Raw genomic sequence first — 27,261 nt, 5'->3', positions numbered from 1 at the left:
TCTCTCTCAAATAAATAAATAAAATCTTAAAGAAAAAAAAGAAAAAGGGGTATGTATTTTAATAGTCTTTTCAAATAAGTCTAGATATCCTTCTTTGATATTACATCAACACTCACCAGTGCTGATTTAATATTACACTAAAACTCAACAAGTGCTAATGAGGAATCTGAAACTCTCAAGAAACTTTTCAGATTGTTACATTAAAATCCATTAGTGTTTCTTCTACTCTGAATGGAAATTTTACCCAGGCATAATTTTATGCCATCATCCTTTTGTCATTTGGAAAATAATTGATTTATTGAATTATGCAGATCTTCCAAATTTACAATGGAAAACTACTATATATTCATAAAAAACTAAGAGTGGAAAAGGAGATAATATCTCAGTACTATTGGCAATAGTTTGGACCTTGGAAACCTCCAAGAGTCCCTGGATCACACTCTGAAAATTGCTGGATTAACCCACCAGATAAAGTAATAGCTGTGGATGTGTCATTGTCACCTCTCCCAGGTAAATGACTTAACCCATTTAGGTAATGCCAACTATTTCTCCTTCCAAACTTTTCAGAACAAGAATGGGTAGTGCGTGTGGGTCAGCAAAGAGGCCTGGAGTCAATCAAACTCTATATGAACTAGTCATTCCTGCCCCATGAACATCTTTGAAATGTTTCAATACAAGCAATGAAGTACTGGTGAATGTTTAACAACTGGCTCTCCAGGAAAAACAAAAGTTCCAGTTTTTAGCATTTGCCAGTTTGTGTGATATAAAAACCTCCACCACAGCTGATTTCAAGCTACCAACAAGATGTCACTGAACAAGCTTACGGGAAAAGATGAACACAATTGGTTCTCAAGAGCTGGTGTGAGCCAGCTCCAGCATACCACTGAGAAAGAGACATAGACCCACCTCTCAATGGAAAGAATGTCAAAGAACTTGCGGTCATTTTGTTTTAGCTTCCACATCTACCCTCTGGCCATAGATTATTTACATTTCTGTGACATGCCAGAGCCAATCTCATCCCATTACAGTATTAGACTTAGGCTCAGGCCCAGTATCTAACCATATAGACCAGGCCTAAGTATGGATGAGGATCCTCAAGTATCATTATCTGGTACAGTTCCTGTTGCTTTTGAAGACCTGAGAGCTAAAGAGAAAAATTACCTACCTCTAAAATACTCAACATGCTGTACACCCTACATACAAGGGTGAAACCCAGTTAGGATGACCAAACAGATACTCTTGTTCAAAAAGCATGGGAATGCAAGGCATATAGCAATCACTGGTCCATAGCAGTTCTGAAGTGCAGTCTGGCACAAGTCACTAGGATTAGGGGTAGTGATTAGGACTGCTCCTGGGGAATGATTCTTCACAGATCCTGGTTCTACACATGGGCTCTTGATTCTGACTTCCAGGTCATTTTTTTCCACGAGAAATGCCCTGTATTTGTACCTAATATTCTTGGCCTGCTTCCTGACTAAAGTAGTTTGAAATCCAAAGTTCTCATTGTGTACTGTCTTTATTTTAGTTCAAAAAGGAAAAGAGACAATATGTGGAACAGAATGATAAGCAAAGAGAGTCCAAGAGGTCAGAGGGTGGCTTGAGAAACACGTAAAGATATGAGGAAAAGCTGTTCCTTAGGAGTAATCTATGGACTGATTAGATCTGAGATTCCTATGTAGAAGAAGGCTGATTCTGCATTCCCAGAGGCCCAGGGAGCATGGCCTCCATTATCTGTAACCTAAGACTAGCCCTGGTTTTACTATGTCTCTTAGCCTGAAAAGATATATATCTTATTTGGTTATTTTTCTAGTTTATTTCTTTTTTTAACCTAAGAAATAATGAATACTCATAAATTTCAAACAGTCCAAAAATAAGGCTTCTTCCCATTACAATTTCTCAGACCATCCCACAAGGCAATACTATTAGCAATCTCTTGGTGCATCCTATCTAAAATAGTCTATGAGTAAACACATGGATGGATGGATGGATACATACACACGTGATAGATAAAAAAAATGTTTTACATAAATAGGGGCATGCTGTGCATATTGGTATGCCCCATCACTTTTTAGCCTTGTGTATCTTGGAGATTATTCCATAAGAAAGCAGGTAAATCTGTTTGTTATCCCTTTCTCCCCCTAATTAATTTTGTGATTCATTCCCCACCTTTATGGAACTTAATTTACTTCTTCCTATAATACAGTTCCAACAGAATCCTGCCCTTTTCCCTTTTACAACGAATCAACCTATAGGGTAGATACTAGTAAGGTATGAGACTTCCCAAGGATCATACAGCTAGAAGTAACAGACCTGGATTCAAATTCAGACACCAGACACTTTTACCACTTAGTGAATATCACTAAGTTCTTTAACACTTAGCTACAATTCCCCCAAGTACCACCATGATGTAATAAGGTCTCCATGTCTATCTTTTTCACTAGACCCAAGGGTAAGTTTCTGTTGATGTTGCTCTCTGTCAAATCCCCTAGTAGGTGCTCAATAAATATTTGCAAATTGAACATCAGTAATGACATCATGTTCCAGATACTCTCTACTCTTGGTCACTGTGCTAAGCATTTCATATATATTATCTCACTTAATATAGAAACTTTGGGAATTTGCCAAACTTGTCATGATTACCTCAACTTTACAGTGGAGAAAACCTGAAAGACAGGTTTGAGCCCAAGTCTGTCTGAGCCTAAAGCATACACTTAAGCTCTGTGCCAGACCAGCCACTCTCTCTGACACCCACCAATCTCCCCTCCCCTCCTGGAAGCCCACCTTCAGAACACCTTAAGCATCCAGAACCAGTTCATGAGGAAAAGGCTCCTGCAACAAACTTGCTACAATTCTGACTGCTGCAGAAAAGATTTAGGAGGTGTCTGGGTTATTATAATGAATATTAAAGAAGTGTCTCTCAACACACAGAGCTGCATTAGCACCCAGTGCAGTTAAACTTCAGTGCATCGTTTTTTTTTAACTTCAGTGCATCATAAGGCACTAAATATCATCTCAATTGTCATCACAGGGATTTACAAGGGACATTCACACCCCTGAACAGAAGAGTACAAGTTTGCCATTCAGCCAGTCTCAATACTTGACGTCTTGAAATTGGGGAAGAAGGGAAAATCTTAGAAAGACTTTCTTTGGGTGAAGGTAACTAGCATACATTTACTGTAAATCCAATAGACCGGTTTCCCCATCTAACATAATTTATCTTGAAACATCACAGGTGGCCTATATTAGGAACAGCCAGGCTGGCCACACAGCTCGCAACGCTATGGTCTCACACTGCCCTCTGCAGTCTGCCTGTGTCTTCATACGGCTCCCCCAACCAGCCCCAAGTGTCACAACACCTCCAGGCCTTCAGACAGAATCACTACCTCCCTTCGGTCTGGAGACAAACGGTAAAATAAAATATTATTTTAACTTGTGCCTGAACAGGTGCATTATAATCCATCTCTCTGGAGCTGGAGTGTGTGGAAAGCACACCCTTAGGGCTCCATTCATAAGATTCTTTTCTGATTACAGGACTAAATTAGGAAGACAATATTCTACCCAGATTGGTGTGATCTGCTCACTCCAACCTTTCCCCAGCCCATCTCCATTCCACAGGAGAGCACGCAGCCTCTGAAAAAGAGAAGGCAGATGCTATCTAGGTCAGAAATATATTGGATGAAGAGAGAAATAAGCCAGAGGGGGAAAAGACAAGAGTTCTATAGACTCAACCTATTATTCAAGAAGAAAAATCTTTAACAGATATATGTGTTGAAATAAGATGAAAACCCTGTCCTAAAACCCAAAATAAATACATTTATAAAGGTTAGAAAGAAAATTATACTTGTTTTCTTGAAGATATATATATATATATATATATATATATCTCGTGTGTGTGTGTGTGTGTGTGTGTGTTTGTATTTATATGTGTATATGTATATGTTCATATGTTCTCCAAGAAAACTCTTCCTAAGTTGGGAAAAAAGCTTTCATTGTGTTTCAATATCCTGGGTTTCAAGAAAGACAGTAATAAATCCCCCTGGCAAACTTGCTACCCGGCTGTCAGATATTCTTAGAAATCTGCTTCCACCACACACACACACACACACACACACACACACACACACACACACACACACACACACACACACACACACAAATACCCTGCACATGCATGCATTCTGAAAATCTCTCTCACAGAGAAACCAGCTTGAGACCACAGGCAAAGAACTGATCCCACACCACCCTTATAACAAGCTCTGGGCCCCTCCTTAACAAGGCTTTTAACCCAAAGCTCAAGGTCATTATTTTCAGACTACAAAATTGAGAGTCTAATGGGTGTTGAAGTAGCTCTTCCATCTGAAGGAAGAGGAAAGAAAAGATGATGCCCACATGTGGAACCTCTAGGGATGGGGCCAAAAAGTTCCAAAGGAAGTCTGTGAACCAGTCAAAAATTGGCACCCCACTGCCCAGCTCAGTATAGTTACACTACTCTCCATTATAGTTACACTGCTTCTCCCCACACCCCTTCTCTCTCTAGCACCCACTTGCCCATTCCTCCAGCCTTGCCTGTTTTTTAAGACATAGTCAAACTCCTTTTTAGCAATAACCTGGGTCACCACTTCAGCCAGACACGTTCTGCCCGTGGGCAGTCCTTGTTCATCTCTGCCACTGCCATAGCGGAGGGAGCCTATGGCCACCGCGCCACTTCCACTGCCTAGGGACCAAAGGCACTTCCCTCATCTGAGCAGATTGCACGTTGCTTGAGGCTGGGCATTGTTCACTTTGTTTGCTGACCTATTGCTTCTCTGGCTCACATTGGCTAGGCTCGCTGCCTTCTGACCCCATCAGAGCAGAGGGTCCATGGAACAGCAGCAGATCTGCCCTGAGTAGTGATCATCATGTCCAGCACAGTTCCAGGCATTTTCTGGGCACTCGTTACACTTTAATTAAATGAATGAAGAAAACACTGGCAGGGGGAAAAAATGGAGAATGACTGCCTGAGGTCACATATGCTAAGAAATATGTCAATCCACTGATAAACTCCATCTAGTCAGCAAACGGGAAAATACTGAGAGGCCAATTTAAAATGATTTGATAGCTTTGCCCATTGCTCCTTATTGTACAATCACAGTCATAAAAGGTTAGTCAATTGTTTGTAATTTAAACACACACACACACTCTCTCTCTCCCTCTCTCCATTGGCAGGAACAGATCTGTATGGAGTTTCTGAAATGTCAGTCCCTCCCCAGGCTTCCAGAATCTCCAAAGCTCTAAAGGGAGAAGCATTTCAGACCAGAGAAAGGATGTTTTTCCAGGGTCAGGTCCTTTAATACAACTCCACCATCCAACAGGTCAAGGGGGCATGATTTACAATTTATCCCAATTAGTGAGGCTTGTGTTGTTTCTCAGTATGAAAGGCTTCCTCTGGTATCAAGGAGGCTGTCTCACTCTAACCCTCACGCTCTCCTTTTTGCTCCATGATCTGTAGAAAGACAGATACATACATACATACATAGACAGACAGACAAAATCAAGAAAGGGAAAAAATATAAGATCAGTAGTAACCCAAAGGTGTCCAGCTAGATTTTCCAAACATCCTTTGGAGAATGAAGTTTTAGGCATAAGATTCTAATTTATACCACACTCTGTCTTTGAAGGGAAAAATTACAAGATATGGGTGAGAAGGCATGAGACGAGGTCTTTAAGGTTTTCTTGAGTTTTTGTTTTAATTGTATCAAAGAAGACCAAATAGCCTTTTTTTTTCTTCCTTGAAAACTGTGCTCTCTGCCTCCAGAATTAGCCCCATTTATTCAGCTAAGTTTGCAGGAGGAACTATTATATACATTCTGCCCTTTGGATCAATCTGTATATATGGTCACCCAGAGCCTTGAATCAAAGTCATTGTGTAAGATCATCCAAACTGTCCAGCATTTTGAGCAGCTGTGATAAACTAGGTTTTACAATGTCAATAATTTTCACTTATTGGGGGGGCGGAATGTTTTCCTCAAGGATTTCGTTGCTTCAGAATCATAAATGGAATTATGGCCTGTTTCAACCCATCAGCCCCACCTGTCAGTAGCAAAGAATAGCTAAAACTTTCATCAATGTCCAAATTCATTATTTTATGATTAGGCTACATGGATTAACACATCACCAAGGGACTACTTCCAGTTTTATTTGTTGTACAGTGTATTAGTAGCCAAGTTAGCATATACAAAAAATAAAAACAAAAAAGAGGAGAAGGAAGGAGAGAAAGAAAGTGGGAGGAAGATTTATTATGAGAATTTTTATTTGGGGTGTCTCTCCAAATTCAACGCCAAGCATATGTAGCCAGACTTGAGAAAAGACTGGAACTAAGAACTGTGATATCAGTAGGAACCCAGGAAACAATTCTTATTCACTCCCAACTCTGTTTTTCTCTGAGTCTACTGCATTATTCCTCTCCCTCTCCCCTCCACCCCCTGGTTCTCTGTTCTATGATGGCACATGGCTCACTTTGTTTCAAGCATCCACATATGGTCCCAACAAACATGGGACTGGAGCAGGAGGGGGAGGGGGAAGAAGGAGGAAGTCAAGTGATCCAGCATGGCGATAACTCATAAATTAAGGAGATCTGGCTATTGGACTCAGCAGACTTCTCAAAAGTCTACCCCTATTAATACCTTCAAGCTATTGGAGGGTAAAGAGATGTATATAAATTACAAATTAGTCTAAAACTAAGTATATCTTACACCTAGATAGCAATTAGGAATTTATATATTACAGGTTGAATATTCTACCCTACAATGACGAAAATAAATTGCATTTAACATCCTCATCTAAGGGTCTCTAAGGGGCAACATCCCAGTCTTAAGGGAAATGAATAGGTAATATTTATGTGGGGGGGATTTGAGGAAGCCCATGAAGGTGGAGGGATTGTCCTGAGCAAATAAGAGGGGCAAGGGAGTGTGAAAATAAAGAAGCACTGTAAAAAGGAGGGTGTGATTACAGTCTGAAAAATAAATTGCTCCATTTAAAAATCCTTCTGGAAAACAATATAATACTATGTGTTTAAAAGCCTTAAGTATTCATAGCCTAGGGAATTATCCAAATTAATATTTCCCTAAAAAAGAAAAATATTTATGGTATGAAGGTATTTATTGTAATATTATTTAGAATAGTGAAAAGTCATGAGCATTCTAAGTATGCAGGAATAAGGAAACATACATAAATTATGGTATAACCACTTGGTAGATTGTACATCTACTGAAAATGGTAATTACAAAGGTTATGTAGTGACTTGGAGAAAATGCATGTGAAATAATGATAACCAAGAAAAAAGCAAGTTCCAAAATTATACAAATGTTATGATTAAACCCATATTAAACTATGTTTCTATGGAACAAAACAAATAAGGAATCCTTTTAATTGAAAATACTTGTATGGGGAAGTCTATTTCAGAGATTTTGCATACTATCATATTTATATAATATAAAATATTTATAAAATATTTTTAAAATATACATGCAGTGAGCCCTGCTGGTTCCTCATCTTCAGCCTCCAATTCTCACCTAGAAATATTATGTCTTTTGCTCAGAAATGTGATTTCCAGTAACTGGCTGAAATTCCTGCTTCCCAGGAAGACCCGCTGACACCCAAACTCCCTGGTCAGCACATGCTCCTCTACTTAACTGCCTGCCTCTGTGTCCATTGTGTCTGAAGACCCCTTGGACCCGTCAGAAACTGAAATGGATTCCTGGAAGCTCCAAACCAACCAAGAAAAGAGCCAGACACCCCCAACAGCAGATGGTTTAGTCTTACAGTTTTTATTTATTTTCTCTGCACACCAGGAGAGGTTAGCTGATCTGCTACAGGGTGGGGGGGGGGGGGAACCAATACTTCTCTGCTTTAGAAAATGTCTGTTTGGCAGTGTGGCATTCACACAGGGCAAAATGTCACATCTTTTGTCCCAGTGTTCCAGGGGAAGCTCTATCAGGAGAGTTTTATCAGTGCAATTAACACAAAGGCCCCCTTCTGTCTTAAAAACACAGGCCTCGGATACATGGTAAGATGAACTAGCCATTGTTCCTGCGCAGCACAAAAACTCCTTTCCCCTATCCCCACCCCCAACCCATTTATGGGGTTTCATTAAGGCCTATGGGTGCCTCTGACTTATTTATTTAGGAAACACTGTTATTGTCTTAATGTAAACAGAACTCAAGATCAGTTGACAGTTGGAATGGTCCAGCAGAAAGGTTTTCAAAGGCGCCTCCTTGGAAAGGGGTCCCTCTATTCAGCCCCCGGTTCCTGTATCATACTGCCAGCACTGTTCACAAAATAAACAAATGTTTGTTTTACAACATGGCAAAGGGGGCTCCCATTCAATGCTGGCCAGATATGAAAACAAACTTTCACATATAAGGGCTTTTGATACACATGACTTACTTGGATGACAAGGGGCTCGGCTGGGGAGTGCTTAAAGCTTATTAATATCGCACAAAAGACTTTTGTTTATCATTTCGCTGGACTGCCTGGGAATCACAAGACTCAAGCCGCCACCCGGCTGGTGTCCTAGCATTTCAGCAGCTGTAACGTGTGGAGATTGCGAAAGCACTGCTGGTGTGGAGCCAAAAACAAACTCTCCACAGACCCAGGTGAAAGAACTCGGAGCTGCCAGCCTCTGAGAACCAGACTTGGAATTTATAAAGAGTGAAGGGACAAGAGCTCCCCCTACAGGTAAAAAAAAAAATGGATGCCTTGAACCTTCCGGTTTGCAAGGGGGGGTAACTTCCATGCAGAAAACATGGAATCCATTGCCTCCCTAATCTAGGGATGTTTCCCCTCCTGTTTAGAAAGTCTGGGTCTCCAGCAGCTTTGGAGTACTTCCTCTTTTAAGCTGACCAGCTCTCCTCCCAGAATATTTTATGAGACATTAGCACTCAGAGCAGAAATATGAATACATGAGGATGAAAAGCTCATGATCAAAAAGTCAGTTCTTTCAGCAGTGGTTTGTTTAGCTGGCAAGGGAACTGAGTAAATCAGATACAACCCCTATCCTCTAGACTTGTTTTGTCCAATACAGTGGTCATTGCCCCTTGTGGCTTCAAACTGAGATCTGCTGTAAAAGTACATACAGTATCTAGTTAATTTTTCACATGCTGAAATGATAATACTTGGGATATATTGTGTTAAATAAGAAATTTATAACTATATACACATCATATACATCACATTTCTATTGAACAGTGGTATATTATAGAATAACTTAAGGTTTGTAAAAAAACAATAAACTTTTTATTCTAGAATATGTGATTTTTTTTCCATGTGAGTTGATTTTTTTTTCCTTAAGTACATTTTTTCAGTTCATAGACCTGAATCTCCTGTAAAGAAGAGAAAGTTGGAAAAATATGATTACAGGCTACCCTGCAAGTTTCAGTTTGTTTAAAGTCTCAACAAAATGGAAGTAGAGTCTTCAGTTTGGGTTAAGTTCATATTATGTTAAGAAAAAGTTTCAGAAGGACATATTTTCTCTCCACAAACTCCTTCCTTCTGCTGCCCATACCCGATGTGTGTTTAACTACAAATAACTCCAAGAGAAAGAAATTCCTTTTACCATAACAGTCTTGCAAAATTGTTTTCAAGTCATTAGACAGCAGCTATTTGTTTAATCCCTCCCATAACTGGCAACCTCACCCACCTAATCAATCCTCCATATAAGCAATATTTGGGATATGTGAGGTATAGGGGATTATGTGAGAAATATGTGACCCTAAATATGATCAGAGCAGTAAGCTCACCATACAAACTACTCAAAAGTCACTTACAGTGGACAATGTCATTCTAATTTCTGAATTCAATTTAAAATGGTACCTTTGATAAACACACTCGGATCTGGCCCACAGTCACCAAACCTACCCATAAGAGAAGACGAGCAGAGATTCTTCTGCTTTCCCAGCTCTGCCGCCTTAGATTTGCCCTGGATTTTTTTAGTCCCAAGAATGCATGAAAATATCACTGAAAGATTAACTAGCTCTGAGTTGAGAGCAACTAATGGATCATGGAAATCTTTCTGAAATCTTTCCCAGAAATTCAGACTTAAAACTATATGAAATGTGGGTGCAACACTACAGGGTCCACAGCAAATGGTCAAAAGGAAAATCCTTTAATACAGGGACACAGTGGTTTGAGGAAGTGTCTTCATGTCTCTGAGCCTCTTCTAGTGCAGCATGTCACTCAGCCAAAGGTTGAGATTAGCAAAGCAAACTACAGCTACCATCTTTGAGATTATAGGTGAAACTGCTAGGAAAAAGAAACTCAAACAAACAAGGATTTCAGTTACAAGTCAGAACAAATAAGGGCTCCTGCTTAATAACTACACAGAGAAAAATTTGGAGTGGTACCCAAGACCCTCATCATTCTCCCCACAAACAGAAATGATGGCTCTGGGGAAGAGAGGCTGCAATCCCACCACATGAATTGTGGGTCCAGGCTATGGTATCTGGAGGGCACTAGAGTGGGACAGGATATTCACTGAAGATATTTACTGGTATGATTTTCCATCTGACCTTATTATTCTGGTATTGCTGCCAGCACCTTATAATCCCAGCATTGTATTCACAAGCAATTTCTCCGCTCATTAGCAGAAGCTAAGTCCAACTTTGCTCTTGTAGGGGCTTGTGAATCAGCATGGACCAACAGACAGAATTTCCAGGAGCTAGCTGCAAAGAAACAACAGCACTACTCATGGGTTGGGGAAGTCATCTGTATCAGTTAGGAATTACATTTGACTGCTAGTAGTAGGGTCTAGAAATTAGCAGTGATTAAATAAGGTTTTTTCCTCCTCATGTAAAAGAAATCCAGAGTGAGGGAGTCTAGGATTGCATGGAAGAGCCATGGTGTCAGACTCCTATCTTTAGGTTCCATCACCTTTGGCATGTGGGTTCCATCTTCAAGGTTGCCTCATGGTCAAAAAGGCTATCCAGGCATGGAGCAAGAAAAATAGGAAAAACGAAAGGGAGTACAGGTCAACTACTGCTCCCTTCTCAAGGAGGTTTCCTGGAAGTCCTAAACAACAACCTCTTCTTTTCTTTTCTTTTTAAGATTTATCTATTTATCTTAGAGAGAGAGGGAGGGAGGGAGCATGCACCTGCAGGGGGAAGGCCAGAGGGAGAGAATCCTCAAGCAGACTCCCCACTGAGCACGGAGCCCAACTCGGGGCTTGATCCCACAGCCTATGAGATCACAATCTGAGCTGAAACCAAGAGTCGAACACTTAACTGACTGAGCCACCCAGGGGGCACCCCAACAACCTCTTGTTAACCTAACTGCTAACAAGGGAGACTGAGCACATTGCCACTCAAATAAAATCCAATTTCTGTTACAAAGAACAAGGGAGAATAAAAGAAATATCAGGTAGGTAACTAGCTGATCCTTAGGCTGCTGAAGTAAGCAAAGACATCTCTAAAGGAGAGTCAAGGCCAGCTTGGAATGTTTATTTCAGCCTTGACAACCAAATTAACAATAAGCATCATAACCACTGGGCTATAGTATAATCTCAAGACTTCTGTCTTCTGTTGGATCCAGGAATTGTTTCTTACAATTATCTGCAACTTGTGTCAGCTCTCCATAAAATTCCTTGATATGAAGGACATCGTTCCTTGGCCACATCACTGTCAACATCTACAACAGTCAACATTGTACCTGTGGACTTGATAAAGAAAAAAATTAAGCCCCATCATTGAGTTAATATTCAACTGTTTCCCTCTGTTGAACACAGTGTGTCTAAAGAAAAACCAAACTGCTACACAAGTTGCCATGTACAAATGCAAAAAGTGATGTGGACAATTGCAACATCTAACCAGATGATGTTAAGCCCTGATTTGTCACAATGCCTGAACTTGCTGAATGAAAGTGGCTGTTTGGTTTGTAGGGTGCTGAAGAATAAGAAAATGCCAAATACAGACAGGTATCTAATGAAAACTCCTAGATGGTAATAGTGAAGATAATGATTATGAGGTTGACAGTAAGTAGAATGATAAATTACATTAATTCTTCACTCTATGAGTACAGTCCCACCAAGTGGGATCCCTTCCATTTCTACTACAATTCACAGTTTATAGGCAAATCTATGATCTCATCTGTGCCTCAAATTTCAGAAGTAGGAAGGACAGGTATCATTATCAGTGTTCAAAAATTGTTGGGAGAGAAGCTCAAAAATACCAAGTAACTTACTCAAGCTGTCATAGTCAGGGAAGAGGCAGAAAGCCAGCACTAAAACTGGGCCCTTGCTCTTGGGCTGGGACTCTCAATTATACCTCTCTAGCAGAACATTTACAGGCTTTACACTGCTTTACTTCATTGAACTCTGATGTTATTTCCTGAAGATATTAAAGTATTTAAAGCAAGGGCCATGTCTTATTCATCATAAGTTTATATACATTAGGCTTAATATTTGATTAATATTTATTAAAGATAATGATGTACTAACCAGAATGCAATGAGTTCAAAAACACCTACTTTTAGTATAAGAAGGAGCTAAAAAAAAAAAAAAAAACTTGGGCGATCCTGACCTTTTCTACCAAGAATACAAGAACACAGGTTCTACCTTTGATTTCTGGATCTTGGGGCAGGGGTTTTGCAGGGAGTGATAAAAACTTGATCTCATTGTGTTGGAGTTGCCTTATCTGTAACATAAGGAGATGGGAACTGGAAAATTTCTGTGATACCTTTTGTTACTATAATTCCATGATTCTAACTGCCACTCAAAAGTTTCTGAGAAAGGAACCAGCTAAATGCTAGAGAGGTAATGTCAAATCTCCTTCGGTCCTTTTTGAAGAGCTGTAAGTCTCCTTTGGGATATCTGTTCTTCCTCCTCTCAATAAGTTGTACCCCAGCAAATCCCCACTCTCTCAATGTAAGCACAATCACTAAAAAGAGACAGCTGCACCCCAATGAGAAGCTCTTCAAAGATATGCTCCAGAGGTTTTCCTCTCTGGCCCCTGCTTCCACCTCACCACTTTGTTCCAAATGTCTGCATCACGGAAGTTGCAACAAAAATTTCCAAAAGTTAGGGTTTTCTAAATCCAGCCCCCTTGTAAATCCTTACTCTAGATCTGAGCAAATTAATCCTATAGGTTAAACCCAATCTTTCTATTTCTACAAAAAATGGGAGAGAATCAACCATCAAGAATTCCCATGGCCCTAGTGTTTAAAATAGACTCATGTCTTCAAAAGATTCTGACCTCAGATTCCTAATCTGAATGCTCAGTCCGTCCCATTGAATCATCCACCATTTACATGTGAGAAAATCTTGACTTAAATCTTCCTTGCCTCAATAGTCAACCCAACCCACCAAAAGCCTCACAAAGCATTCCATCCTCTGAGTCATGTTCTGGCTGATGGCCTATGGGAATCTCCTTTTGGGGGAAAAAAAAAGTAGAAGCCATCAGCCTGATGAGTTCCATCATCCTTCCCTACCACCCCTGAAATAAATCACCAATATCCAAAATTCTCTTTTACTCCCCAGCTTATAGCTGTATATTATAGTCACAGATGATGGTGATAAAGATGATGACACGACTGATTAACAATGAACATTTTTTGAACATTGCCTACATAGTCCTGAGTGCCTTTTCTCACTTAATTTTAAGAACCTTCTCCAGTGGTCCTACTAATCACATTAGTTTCCTCATTTTACAGATGAGGAAACTGAGATTTACAGAGATTAACTTGTCCATTGCTCCACAGATTAAAAATAAATTCCAACCCAGATATGTATGATTCTAGATCCTATGCACATTAGATTACCCTGCTTTCGGGAGACTGGAAGCAACAGTGAATCTGAGAGTCTTGTCCAGAGCCAGGGGAAAATGTAGAAGACTCTCAGCCATGAGAGCTGCAGAAAAAGTATCACATCAAAAGTTACCCCCAAAAAAGAAGGTAAACAGGGCAATGTCATTTAGACAATTATTCTTAAACCAGATTAAACTCTGAAAAATCCATCAAATTGGAGGCACTGCTCTCAAAATTTTTTATAAACCAAATTTAAGAACGCCATAATTTGAGGCTACAAAAATAATAACAATAACAGCTAAAAGCATCAATTTCCTTTCTTTCTTTTACCACCTGTGGACCTCATGGGGTAAGGGGCAGATGGTAAATTTGGGGGGAAGCTGGTCTATTTTGAATGCTTATTTATAAGGCTACATTCATGCCATCCACCAAACACCATCTGCTGGGCTATTTCCTCCATGAAACTAGAGCATTTTGTTCCATAGCAAATAAAAGTGCAACCAGAATTCTATCAGCATGCTGTGTTTGGGAGAGCACCAACACTTTTCAAAACCAGCTTTAATCCTTCTCCAAGTCCGATGCAAAGAAGGCTCCCCTAAGAACAGTAACCCAGTCAACACATTCATTCATTCATTCGCAAACTCGCTTTGAAAGAAAGCTGGCCCGCGTGGGCCAGCCAAATGTGGAAAGTTAATTTTACAACGTGAACTGTTTTCACCCTAGGCCGAGAGACAAGTATAGGCACCATATGACCTGGGCGTGATTTAGGAGTATCTCGGGACTCTGAAACATGAGGGTATTTCAGCAAGGAGCCCCCACCTTTCCTCCCTCCCCCTCCTCCCATCCACTAAAGCTCCCAAAGAATGTCTTTCATGTTTGCTGCATTCACCTCACAACTTGCTCCTGGTGCCTATCCTTGAATTCTCGGCTCATTGCCCCTGAATCGAGGGAAGTCAAGTTGAATCTTTCAAAATGGGAGCCAGCAGTGAGTAAGAACATCAGCAATGGGGCAGGAAAATCCACCCCCCGCTACTTAAAAAAAAAAAAAAAAATCTCCAAGTCCCATTTATTATTTTTAAGCGATGGAAGGCAGAATCATTTCCAGGGAAGAGCCTTGGATTAGGAATCAGGAGATCTCAATTTTATTTCTAGTACTGCCACTGATAGGCTGTGTGTAATTAGATAAATCATTTAATCTTTCTGGCCCCCAGCCTGCTCATCTATAAAATGGGGAGGCAGCACCATAATCAGTACCTCACAACAGGACTAAAGCCCATACTGCTGTAAGAAGTAAAACCTCCAGATAGTGAGAGAGGAGACTGCAGGGTGAGTGAGGAGGGGTGGGCCCAGGAACAAAAACCTCCAACAAAGTTCTAGAGAGACTATCGTAGGTAACCTACAGGAGCAGCACAGGAAACCAGAGTGAGCTTTAGATGAGCATGGGCCACACAACGTCCACTTCCCAGTTTTGTGGCTACTCTAATATTGTCAAAGTGGGCTCAGGAATGTAGTGCAGTGCAATGGTTAAGAGCGTAGTCTTTGGAATTATTCTGGACCTGGACTCTGTCCTTTACTTTCTCCATGACCAAGGCCTGTTTACTTCTTTAGCCTCATCCTCTGCATCTGTAAAATGGGATAACGATACCTACCTCTAGTGGTGTGCTCACACTGGCTCACAAAAGCCAATTGTTAAATTTTCAGAAATTTTACCAGATGGCTGACATCACATGGAAGTTTGAAACAGGCCATGGTGGAAGTATTTACTACAGAAATCTGCAAATGCTACAGATCTGGGCATCCTCCCCAGACCATCCAAAGTTGGTTGTTAAACATTTAGCAGAACAGCACCGCCTAGCACTCAGCATCACCAGAAGGACTAAATGAGGTGATGGATACAAAGCATTTAGCACAATGGATGGTGCATGACAAGGAACGGGAGTTATTATTGTTATTAGTGACTCAGGATGCCCTCATTCTTCCTCATTTCTCATACTTCTCCTACCCCAAATCTCAAGCTTTTGCCCAGAACAGGGAGTCCCCTCAGTAAAAGCCCTTCTTCCTCACTCTTCCTAATTCCCTGTAGCCTCTCTCAACAGACATGAATTGGGTATCTACTATGGCCCCAGTCTGCAACCAGGTGCTACAGATAAGAACATGGTTGGACAAGACCAGGCCCTGGTTTTTAGATGTTCATACACTCTTTGGTGGACAGGATGCAACTGAGTCTATGAGGGACACCTTTTACCAACATTGTGGAAATCAGAGGAAGGCAGAGCCTGCTTCCAACATCAAAAACTCTCCAGCCACCAGGAATCCCAAGGCCTTTGAAGACTTCAAGGTAACTTCAGCTAGAAAGAGCCACCCTTTTCTCTAAGATGGCATCATTATTAGGACAAGAGGGCACTCTGTTAGCTTTCACGCTCTTCCTGCCCCAATGGCATTACCCAACTACAGTCGGCAACATACGTCCCCACTGGCAATGATGGCTGAGTGTGTGCCATGTATACCGCCTGGAAGCCAGAAATGTATAGCATCAAGTCTGGCCCCTCGCCAAACTTCTACAGGGCATTAGTAACAAACTGGTGAAGCTCATTAAAAAAAGAGAGAGAAACCTATAACCATTAAAAGTCCATTAAGCAGCCTGTCATTTTGTAGAGCTAAATAGCCCACAGTAATCAAAAGCATATGAACCCCAGCTGGGATACCCAGTGAATTGTTTCGATTTAGGGGAGAATTCATCAAGAAAGATTGTTCTTGGGATTGGGTTGATTTTTCTCCTTCAGTTCTTGGCCCCACGTTCCATTATAATTAAAGTGATTGATGCACCTCCCAGACAGAGGTGAGCAGTGACCACCAGAGCCAAAACATCTGCTCCTTCCAAGCAAACAGCTAATATGGAACTTGAGTCACAAGGCACGTAACCTGAGGTTACCCCTCCACTGTCAATTAGGTATGGCACAGTCAACTCTTTGCTTTCTGGCTGGGTTACCTCTGGGTTATCTGTGAAATTTTTCTCCTCATAGAAAGACTTTTATCCACAGCCGGGTTATGGTCAAGAAAGAATTGAGTATGAGGCCAAGAAGGGACAACCTGTAAAATGAGAGATCAAAGATCTATCCATCAATTAATGAAATGTCTTCCTGTCCATGGATGAACACTTGTAATTTAGGAAATGTGGGGTCAATCCTTCAAATTTACCACAATCCCTCTGCCTCCCTTGGCCTTTTGCCCCATCCCTGCATGGTGTACCCCTGCCACTCCATTGTTCATTAGCGCCTCCACAGGTAAATGACCACATGCTGAAAAAAGAAGGGAAACTCAAAATGATGGTTTATGGAGACACATTAATACTGCTGGCTCTGACATTAAAACTCATGAGAAAGAAGAGAAAATTAATGATTCAGCATGGGTTTTGGAAGTGATTGTTAAGAGTTACCTCTCCATGCTTATCTACCCCACTTTGCTAGATGAAAGCAAAGAGTTGATATAAAATGAAAGATCGAAGATGTTGTTTCAGTATAAAGTCTCCTGCGGGCATTCATGTGTCCTTTCATATAGCTTTATTTTCTTTGCTTTATTTTTAAGTTTTCCCCCAAAAACCCAACAGTTTGATTTAAAAAAAAGAAAAAAGTCACGTTCAATGTAATTAACACTCCTTCCTGCTCCCCGCACCACCATCTACTCAAATTCCTCTAGTAACTTTGGTATACCACTTATTTGCACTGATCCTTTAAGAGTCTTGAACTGTTAAATTTCTGCTCATAGGCATGTAGCCAATGAGTTCATCATTGACTATATGGTTCTCAAGGGCAGGGACAACATCTTCTTTCACGCTGTATCTCCTATAGCATCTCCTTAGTGGAGTCCTTGCAACTCAAAGTACCTCACTAAATATTGATGGAGTGATCTTTCAGTGTTGCAACGCTTAGCATTCCAAGCTCACAGAAACTGCCTTCCAATTCACCAAGCATTTAATGAGCCCCCGTGCTGTCCACACAAGTTCATTTGCCTTGGAAACAAAAACAGATCAATGTCTCCTTTATGCACCAAATCTGTTTAAACATCCATCACAGATTATGCATACACATGGCGGGCATGAAGAGAAACAGCCCCCCACCTAGTCTCTTCTCACTTTCTACATCTAAAGTCTTCCCAAATGTCCAGGCCTGGTTGTCCTCCCACTTCCACTAAGAAATCTTCACAGAACACCCACTCTAGTCCAGGGATCTCTTGCCCTGAATCCTTAAACTTTGAGTGCCTAACAATCCACTGATAACTCTCAAAACTGTCTTGAATTGATTTAATTAAAGCAATTATTTAACTCTGTGGGTATATAAAAAGGCTCCCCACCTACCAGGTAAACACTTTGAGGACACCACTATAGTTTATCCTCCTTTGTATTTCTCACAAACCAAGCAGAGTGCCTGACAGATCCCTCTGGAAATCATGAAAATATGAGCAAGAGAGTCAGTGAATGGCATGGGTGGACAGGGTGGGGTCAAGTTGAATGGGATGAGAATGAGGGTAGGAAGGCTGACTCTTAGATGAGAAGTAAGGCAAACTCACTCACAGGTGAGTGAAAGCATGCCCTTCTCCCCTTACTCTATTCCAGGGAACACCTTGAGCTTGGAAACCTAGGGAGATGTGGCCTATTGCTGGACAGAGGGAGTCTCTGACCCTTGTGTTCTTTCTTCCTTGGATGTCTAATAGTGAAGGAAAAAAAAACATATAAAAGACCATAAATCCTCTTGCAAAAATAAAGGCCCCCTTTAATGCCCAATAGCTAATGACTTAAGTTAAATTCCAGACCCTTACCAAAAAAAAAAAAAAAAAAAAGTAAGACTCCTTCCACCTCTTTGCTGTTTTGACCTCCAACCCTTCCAGAGTCAGTAAGCTTACTAGGCTTCTCTTTGTTGACAAACTTCTTTAAGTGGTGTTTATGCCAATATTAAAAGTATTAAAACAATCACACACACGGAAATCAACTTGAAAACTGTCCTGGGAAGCTGACCCAGTTCCTCTTTCCCAGAGTTTCTATCTTCTCCCAAATCCACAGTTTGGACTGTGCAGATGAAAAAATTATTTTCCTATGCAACAACTCATTTTGTTGAGGCTGCCATGTTGAGTGTGTCCTGTGTCAGTCAGGAGGACCTGGTCTAAGAGAGACTAAGGCTCTCACTTGTCTTTGTTCTGTCATTCGCACAGGGACCACCAGGAAGGAAGGTGTTTGTCAGCATCCCCTCCGCTGTCCAAAGTCCTCACTCTTAGGTGGCTTTCTCTTGCAAGTCCTGGCTGCTTAGGACAGCAACAAAAGTACAAAGGTCATGAGGAGACCTGCTCAGGTCTCAGCTCCACTCTGCCTACTGAGTGAGTTGAGTTCTCTGTACCTTTTTATAGTCTGCAAAATGAAGGCGTTACATTGCATCATCTCTAAGTCCTCCCGCCTGGCTCCTCACTATGCATTTGTTACTCTCTACCTCAAGTTGACTTGCTTCTGCTTCCATATCTTAGTTAAAGGACCACTATGTTGCCCCTTTTAACACCCATCTCCCTACCTACATTCTGGAGACTTTCTCTACCACCTCTTCAATAGTTACTTCTATCTTCCTCCCATCTCATTTGCTCTAGTATTTTCAGCTTCTCTCCATCACTTATGTCAATCCCTCTGACTATCCATATGCTCAGATTTCTACTAGTCTAAAAACCAAAAAGAAACCTTATTTGACCCTATTACCCTGTCATTCTCTTGAGCTTTTCACCATCAGACTTCACTGAATATTCTCTACGGGTGTCCCCTATCGGTTTTGTTATCATCCTGTCACTCCTCAACCAATTAAATCCTGACATGTGCTTCTCAGCACTCTTGCCTCAGCGGTTGCTTCATCACATCAGGACTGCTCTCCCAAGACCAAACTATCCTAAATCCAATTCGAGAATTAGTTCTAGAAACAGACCCTGCAACGAGAATTCATATGCAAGTGATCTATTAAGGCAGTGAAGGCAGTGCTCCTGGGAGAAAAAGTAAGGGAGGGGGGGAAGAGGGACAGTGAGGAGAAGACACCAAGCAAAGCCCCACAGGGGAGCTCTAGAGTCTAAATTATACCTTAGAGTTGTCCTGACCTAAGGCAAGGAAACTGGGCTTTCATACTCCCCAACTGGCAGCCATGGCTAAAGGCTCAGGATGAGAGGTAGGGGAAGGTAAATTCCAGCCAGCAAAGTCGCTCCAGTAGCCTGAAGGTGGCTTTCACAAGAGAGTTGCAGGTATAAGTAGGCGGAGCCAAAAGCATATTGAAGCTGAGCAAGGGTCACCAAGAAACACTAAAGGAGACGCAAGGGAAACTAGCAGTTCATCAGCACTAGCTATTACAACATGCCTTTTCATCCTTCTGCAGCTTTTGACAATGTTGAACATGCTCCCTTTTGAAACTTTCTCAACTTGGTTTTATAAGAGGAGAGCATCCCTGCCTCATTATTCTTCTGTTAACTCCTTGTCTTCCTGCTTTGCCTCCATTCCCCTCCTAGCTCCCCCATATTTAGTTCTTTCTGTCATTTAGTGATCTCTCTACCCCTACAGCATCAATTACTACATTTAAAGTCTCTCAATTTCAACTTCCAGCTCTGTCTGAAGCTTCTACATGTCCCCTAAAATTGAATTCCATATCTTCTTCTATGACTTATCCCTTCTTTCTGACTTCCCTGAGCACATTCCTGAGCTATAATCCAAAGAAACACCTTTCACTCAGTCATTTCTTAGTCCTCATGCCCAAGCAGACCTTAATTCCCTCACATCTCTCATTTCCTTCCCATTTCCTCTGCCACCACCTTAGTTCAGTCCTTTATTGACTTCTACAGTAACTTCTTAATTGGTTTCCCTGCCTCTCCCTACTCCAGGCTATCCTCTAGATTAATCTTCCAAAGGTAACACTATGATCACATTACTTCTCTGCCACCCTCCTCCCAGATCAGCACTGGCTTCATTTGGCCTACAAACAACGTGGTAGAGACTTCTAGTGCTTACCTGTTCTGATTTTCTTCTCCATCCCTCTTGCAGTTAAAGAACCAGGCCATTGGACTGTGAATGAAAGAGAGGGTATCACCTCTGGACCAAGGCACTGAGAAACAAGTATGAGTTTTCTAAGCCCTATTTTCCTGCTGTGGTGACCCAGGAAGCCAACTGTTGAAATGGCAGAGCCACAAAATGGAAGCGTCTGAGTCACTGCATTACCATATAGAGGATGACTGGCTATCATCTGGGAAAACAGCCTCAACCACATAAAATTTTGTATGTGCTAGAAGTAAACCATTGCATGAAAAGGCTCTGGGAGTAGTTTCTTTTTGTTTTGCTTTGTTTTGTTTTGTTTTTACTGCCACGTAGCCTGGCCTGACCAATTCAGTGATTTTTTTTTTTTTCCTATTACCTTCAAGTGAAAGTTCAGATTACTCAGCTTAAGCATCCAAATTTCTTTAGAACAGATCCACATTTATTTCCAGGTCCTTCCTTCCTTTTTTTCCCTAGGAATACCTTTTGCCCTATCATAAGCTAAATCTGGCCTACCACCTGCTTTGGTAAATAAAAATTTTACTGGAACACAGCCATATCACAACCACAGAGTTGAATAGTTACAACCAAAACCATCTGGTATGTATAGCCTAAAATCTTTACTATCTGGCTCTTTAAAGAAAATGTTGCCAACCTCTGCCTACAATATCATCCCTTCCTTCTCCTAGCCTCTACCTTCACTGCAGGCCACTGTCCAGAAGTGAGTATCTCCTCATCTGCCTCCCGACCGTAGCTCGCTGTGGCTGTGCCTCTCTTGGATGTCAGACTACCTGTGTGGCCCATCTCATCTTCCCTGCTTCACTGCAAGTGCCAGGAGTGGCAGGGCCATGTCTTATTTCTTTTTGATTTCTCAGTGTCCAGCACCTTGCCTCACTATAATAAGTGCTCCACAAATGTTAACTGAAGAGATAAACTGAACTCTTGGGGCCTCCAATATATTAATAAGAAGAAAACAAGCAAGGAGATGAAGGAACTCTAAGAGTTATGGTGCTAGAATTAGAACACATGGATTTTTTAGTTCAAATTCAACAAACTCTTTGATATAAAGTTGATATTCATATGATTATTGCCAACCATTAAGCAATACCAAGTCTTCATAAAATACATGTTCACTTTTGATAGTTCTGCTTTTCAATATGGTTTGAACAATAAAGGAAATATATTAAAGTATCGAACACCACTCATAATTTTAAACAGTGCATTTTTATTTCAGATTCTGTGAAGAACTGAAAACAACTATAAACAAGAAAGTAAATGGTACCTTGTAGCTTACTAATACAATTAAATTTCATAGCATCTGACAACAAAATTTAAATGTGACTCTAAATGCCATTTTACAGATTTTTGCCATCATCTTTACAAGTTTTATAATACTAAGTTATAAAATTCTAACACTTATAAAGAACACAAAACCTTATAAAGGCCCCATTTTATGAATCACTTTCATGTGTGAGAAGACTCAGCCCACTTTTACCTTTCTTTCCCAAATGCCAGCCCTATTGCTGGACCAGAGTGCCTTCCTCTCTGCACCTGGGCTTAGAATAGTCAAGACAAATGGTCTGGCCACTCTGGTCTAGAGAATACCCAGAAGGGAAAATTAGTTTAACTAAGCTGCTTCCTCCATGTTGATCAAATATCATAGAAGATTGTGCTAAAAAAAGGGGGTAGTTGAGAAACCTATCCAGTCATGGCCCACCCTTCCCCCATAAAGTCATCCCAAGGAAATAATCATCGCAAGTTGTAGCTGAAGCACAGTTTTCTCCCACCAACCCTCTTACCTATAAAAAAGTAAAGACTCAAGCTCAGGAGAGCAGTGCTACCCAAAATGTTGTCCATGACTGACCTTGGTTGCACACTCTCTGTTACCAAGATAGGATAAATACAGAAAGTGAGAGAAACTAGTTAGAAACATGTACGGTAATTTGACATTGCCAGGACACCCAATTATACTTTAAAAATCTATATTTTATACTTTAAAAATTATCAATCTGCAATGGACTGGATTTTTTTTAATAGCCCTTTGCCATAAATAGTTTCAGAAGCACTGCATTAGAAAGAACAGTGTATAATCCAGTGCAGCCTCCATACACACAGATGGAAAGGTGGTTCCCACTGGACAGAACTTGGACTTCTTGTTTTCTGACTTCTTTTCTGTCTATGGAAGCTAATGCAACCCAAACTCTCTCCCAACCCCATTCCCCCAAGGGGACACAAGAGACGAAAGTAATGCCCTTTGTACTGGCTAACAATCTGCCAAAAGCAAGGAGACCAAAGCAAGGGAGACTGTGAGAAGGGGGTTCCTTGGGAGGGTCCACCCCCATTACAGACACATACTGGATTAAGGAAGGGTCAATCACATCTCTTCAAATAGAAATGTCTGTTCATTTTTAGCACAAAGATGATAACCTTTGTCATGTCCCCTCAGCAAACAATGCTGCCTCAAATCCTGTGATATTTTCAACCTATTTGCATTCCTTCTTCAAAGAAGGAGACTTCATATTTCAAGAGTGGATTTTTCTCCAGGATTTTCACCTAATTCATTCTGGAACCAAACTACACCAGGATGTATTCATTCCTTCAGAAGAAAAAATAAGATTTTTTTTTTTAAATGCATTCCTCTATGGACTACAAAAGAAACAATCCTGAGAAAGAGGAGCTATGAGCAGAGAGGTATCTAACTGATTAATAAGAGCTGCCTATCTCAAAGAAAATCAAAAACCAGCCTGAATTTGCATAAGTCCCTAACACAAACAGGAGAAAAATGAGAATGGATTGTTTAAACCAGAAAGCAGAAGTTAGCACCTGTTAATGACCAGTTTGTTGGCTCACAAGCTGTTAACACTCACACAAACTGGTCGTTAAATGTGGTCATTACTTATTTCAATGCAAAATTTATTAGAGTCCCCATTTGAAGATTTAATGGAAGGGCAACATTCACCCTGCACACCCGGTATACCCCAAGGAGGCTGGGGGCAGGCTTCTAGCAGCTATGTCCCCCCCCAAAAAAAAGTAATAATAATAATAACAATGGCCATTCTGTCACATCAGTTACTGATTTCCTTCAGCAATCAGAATGTTAGATGAGTTCTCATTCACAGCTTGATACCTAATAAGGACCACTTGAGTCTTCATTACTTTGTAGGACCATTATGGTTAAGTGGGTCTGATCTGCGTTCTTTACAAGCCCGCTGCAGGACTCATTATTATTAGATAGACTTTCGATTAAGCTCAGAGCATTTTTTCATCTTTTCACCATTTTGCAGATCATAAAAAGCAAGGGGAGAGGGTTGAGGATTCACAGTGACACTTAGGGAAATGGGCCAGTGGTGGGTAGTGGGGAGGAGTTGTGAGCAGACTATTTTGCCTCAAGCTATCCCCAGTATGATGACAAAAGGGTGACCACATGGAACCTCAAGGGCCAGAAATTCTCAAAGAAAAATCTTTTCCACCACAACACCTAAATCTACCTTCATTTATGGGTTATACAAAATAATGTCTGTGGTGGGTGGGAGAAATTAAATCTCAGGAGATTCAGCCAACCCCAGTTAACAGCCCTTGTTTTTTATTGAGAAGAAAATTGACCAGAAGCGCACTCTGTGCATCACAGAGGACAATAGAAAGTACATGAACGTGTTGGCCTCTTTTCCTCACATGCTTGCCACCAAGGTTGCCAGATCTAGCAAATAAAAATACATCACACTCAGTTAAATTTTTATTTCAGATAAATAATGAAAAAATTTTAGCATAAGTATGTTCTGTGTGATATATAAGACATACTGATGCTAAAATCGTATTAGCTGTTTATTTGAAATTCATATTTCACTAGTCATCTGTATTTTATCTGGCAACTGTATATAGGACACTGGGTATTGCAGATAATGGAATGCTCTGAGGTTAGTAGCTTCCCAAACTGGTGGGTCATATGAATCATGGGGAAGAGATTAAGAATTATCAGGTTCCACCCCGCTGAAGATTAGGACCAGAGAATCTTTGGTTGAAGGCTTTGATGAGCTGGGGTGGGGGTGTCAGTATTCCACAATATGTCTATGTAACTCCTAAAATTAAGGAGACGGTGGAGAGCTACTTGGTGATCTAAGAGCTGACAATAGCTGGTCTTACAAGGCTCCCCAAAGCCCTATTCATTCATCACATAGTGCCTGAGTTCCCACAGGAAGCAGGGATATGTCCTTGGGGAAGCAAAATCCAAAAGGCAGGAGACCTGAATTAGAGGACAGACATTTATGGAGGGTTTACTGTGTGCCAGGTACCACACTGGTACTCTATATTCATCATCACAGTTAATCCTCACAGCAGCCTGTCTACTGAAGTACCACTATCCCACTTGTGCAAATGAGTACAGAGTGAAGCTATGGAAGCTTAATGTGTCCGAGATGATGACATTAGCAAGTGCCAGAGGGCACGTTCATGCCCAGATTGGTTTGGCTCCAAACATTTGCTCTTTGTACTATAAGTACATATCCAATAAGCACCAAGTAAGTGGAACAAATTAAGAGCAAGAGACAGGTATCTTGATACTGAGCTCAAGTATCACTCTGGTACTTCCTAGCCCTGTAACATTGGTCAAGTTAGTTAACTTCTCTGTGCTTTCCCAACTATCATCACTGCCACTCAGAGATAATAAATCAAGAATCTTCAAGCTGGAGTGTAAAATATGTTCATATTATTAAAATATAGCAGAGATCAACACAATGAGAGATCAACAGAGGAGAACCTTCTTCCCAAACCTGGGTTCAAGGAGCCAGGTTTCCTTCCATTCTTGAGCTCATCCAATGTATGACTATGAGTAGCAGAGTTCCCCACCTAATCCTTCATTGCAGACGTCCCCACAGGAAAGGCTAGCAGTGACTGGACATCCAATGGTGGTCCCACACCTCCCCCGTATCTTAGCAATGGAAGAAAAATGAAGTTTGTAGAAATTAGACACATTACCACTTGGGGTTTTATGAGGCTGACCACACTAGATTTAAGGTTTATGGGCTTCTAAAGTCAAACTAGCCTTAATGTCCAATAATTCTAGCCCAGCAATACTTTTCTCATCTGTAAAATGGTACTTCAGGAATTTCTCTGAGGATTAAATGAGAGAATGTATTTTAAACACTTATTGCAATACCTGGCATATAGTTAGAGCTCTATAAATATTAGCTTCTATTATTATTATAAGTTGTCTCCTACCAAACTGTGAGTGCTTTGAGGGTGAGGACTATACTGCTCTTTGTATGACCAATATTTGTACAGTGCCTTACAAAGAGTAAGCACCAGGTGGGTGGGTGGGTGTGTGAGTACATGGTGATTGAATAGGTGAATGGATAGATGTATAGAAAGAAGGAAGGAAGGAAGGGGGGGAGGGAGGGAAGAAAAAGAGATAGATGGATTCAAGAATGGATCTTCTAGCAATGATGACTATGAAAATAGTCATTTTCATAGAGAGAACCAAGCTAAACTATTAAAGACAAACCATATGCCAAGTTCATGGCTTAATACTTACATAATACTTTCATTCTTCTTTTTCTTATTTTATAGATGAATTAGAGGACACCAGCCTTTTGGAAAACATACCAGTCAAAGGTGTAGCTAATCAGCATAATTCTACACACCCAGAAGATGCTCAAAAGATGTATTAATGTATTCAAAAATACTAGTAATTTACCTTTTTCTCATTGGGAAAAAATTTAATGTGACCTACAACATGTTTAAATCCATAATATTCTTTGAGATAAAATCATATCAAAGCAAGTGGCTGGGAAGGCAAAAGAAGAGCCAGTATGTTTATTCTGTCCTCAGATTGCCTGAGTTTTAGAGATCAGTGTGATTGCTGTCATGGCTTCATTTAAAATAGAATAATTGGGCCAGTAAAATTTGAAAAGTATATTTTCATTTGCTCCAGTCTGTGCAAGCTCAAGGAAGAGAGAGAATATGATAGGAATAGAAAAGAAGGACATGAGCAGGAAAAAGGCAGGAGTGTAAATCAAGGACCAGCAGGCAAAGGACATGAAAAAGAGCCTAGCAGAATTAAAATAATCAGGAACTAAAAGGAAAAATCAAGGGTTCAGAAAAAGTGAAGAGGATTCCATTAATAATAATTTCAGAAAGCAGTAGAGGGAGGACAACCCTTGCAAAGGCAAGAACAAGAAGAGGTAAAAATAAAATGAACAGCTGCACATTCTCTTCTCAAACCCCGGCAAGTGCCACAGCCACAAGCTCTTGACCTTGCCTATGGACAGGCTCCTGAAGGCACAAGCACAAGCCTAACCAGCCTTCAGAGGAGGGAACTGGGCCCAGGGAGCTTTGAACATGAAGTGGTCAACCTGGTTCAGGGACATCACCAACATGCTGAGGCCACTTTGTGTATAGAAATAGGTGGCAGCCTACACCAAGTGATTTTGAGCGTCCAGGCCCTGCATCCTGAAGAA

This window comes from Zalophus californianus, chromosome 8, assembly GCF_009762305.2.
Source record: "Zalophus californianus isolate mZalCal1 chromosome 8, mZalCal1.pri.v2, whole genome shotgun sequence".
NCBI lineage: Eukaryota > Metazoa > Chordata > Mammalia > Carnivora > Otariidae > Zalophus > Zalophus californianus.
Note: the sequence above shows the minus strand (reverse complement) of the source record.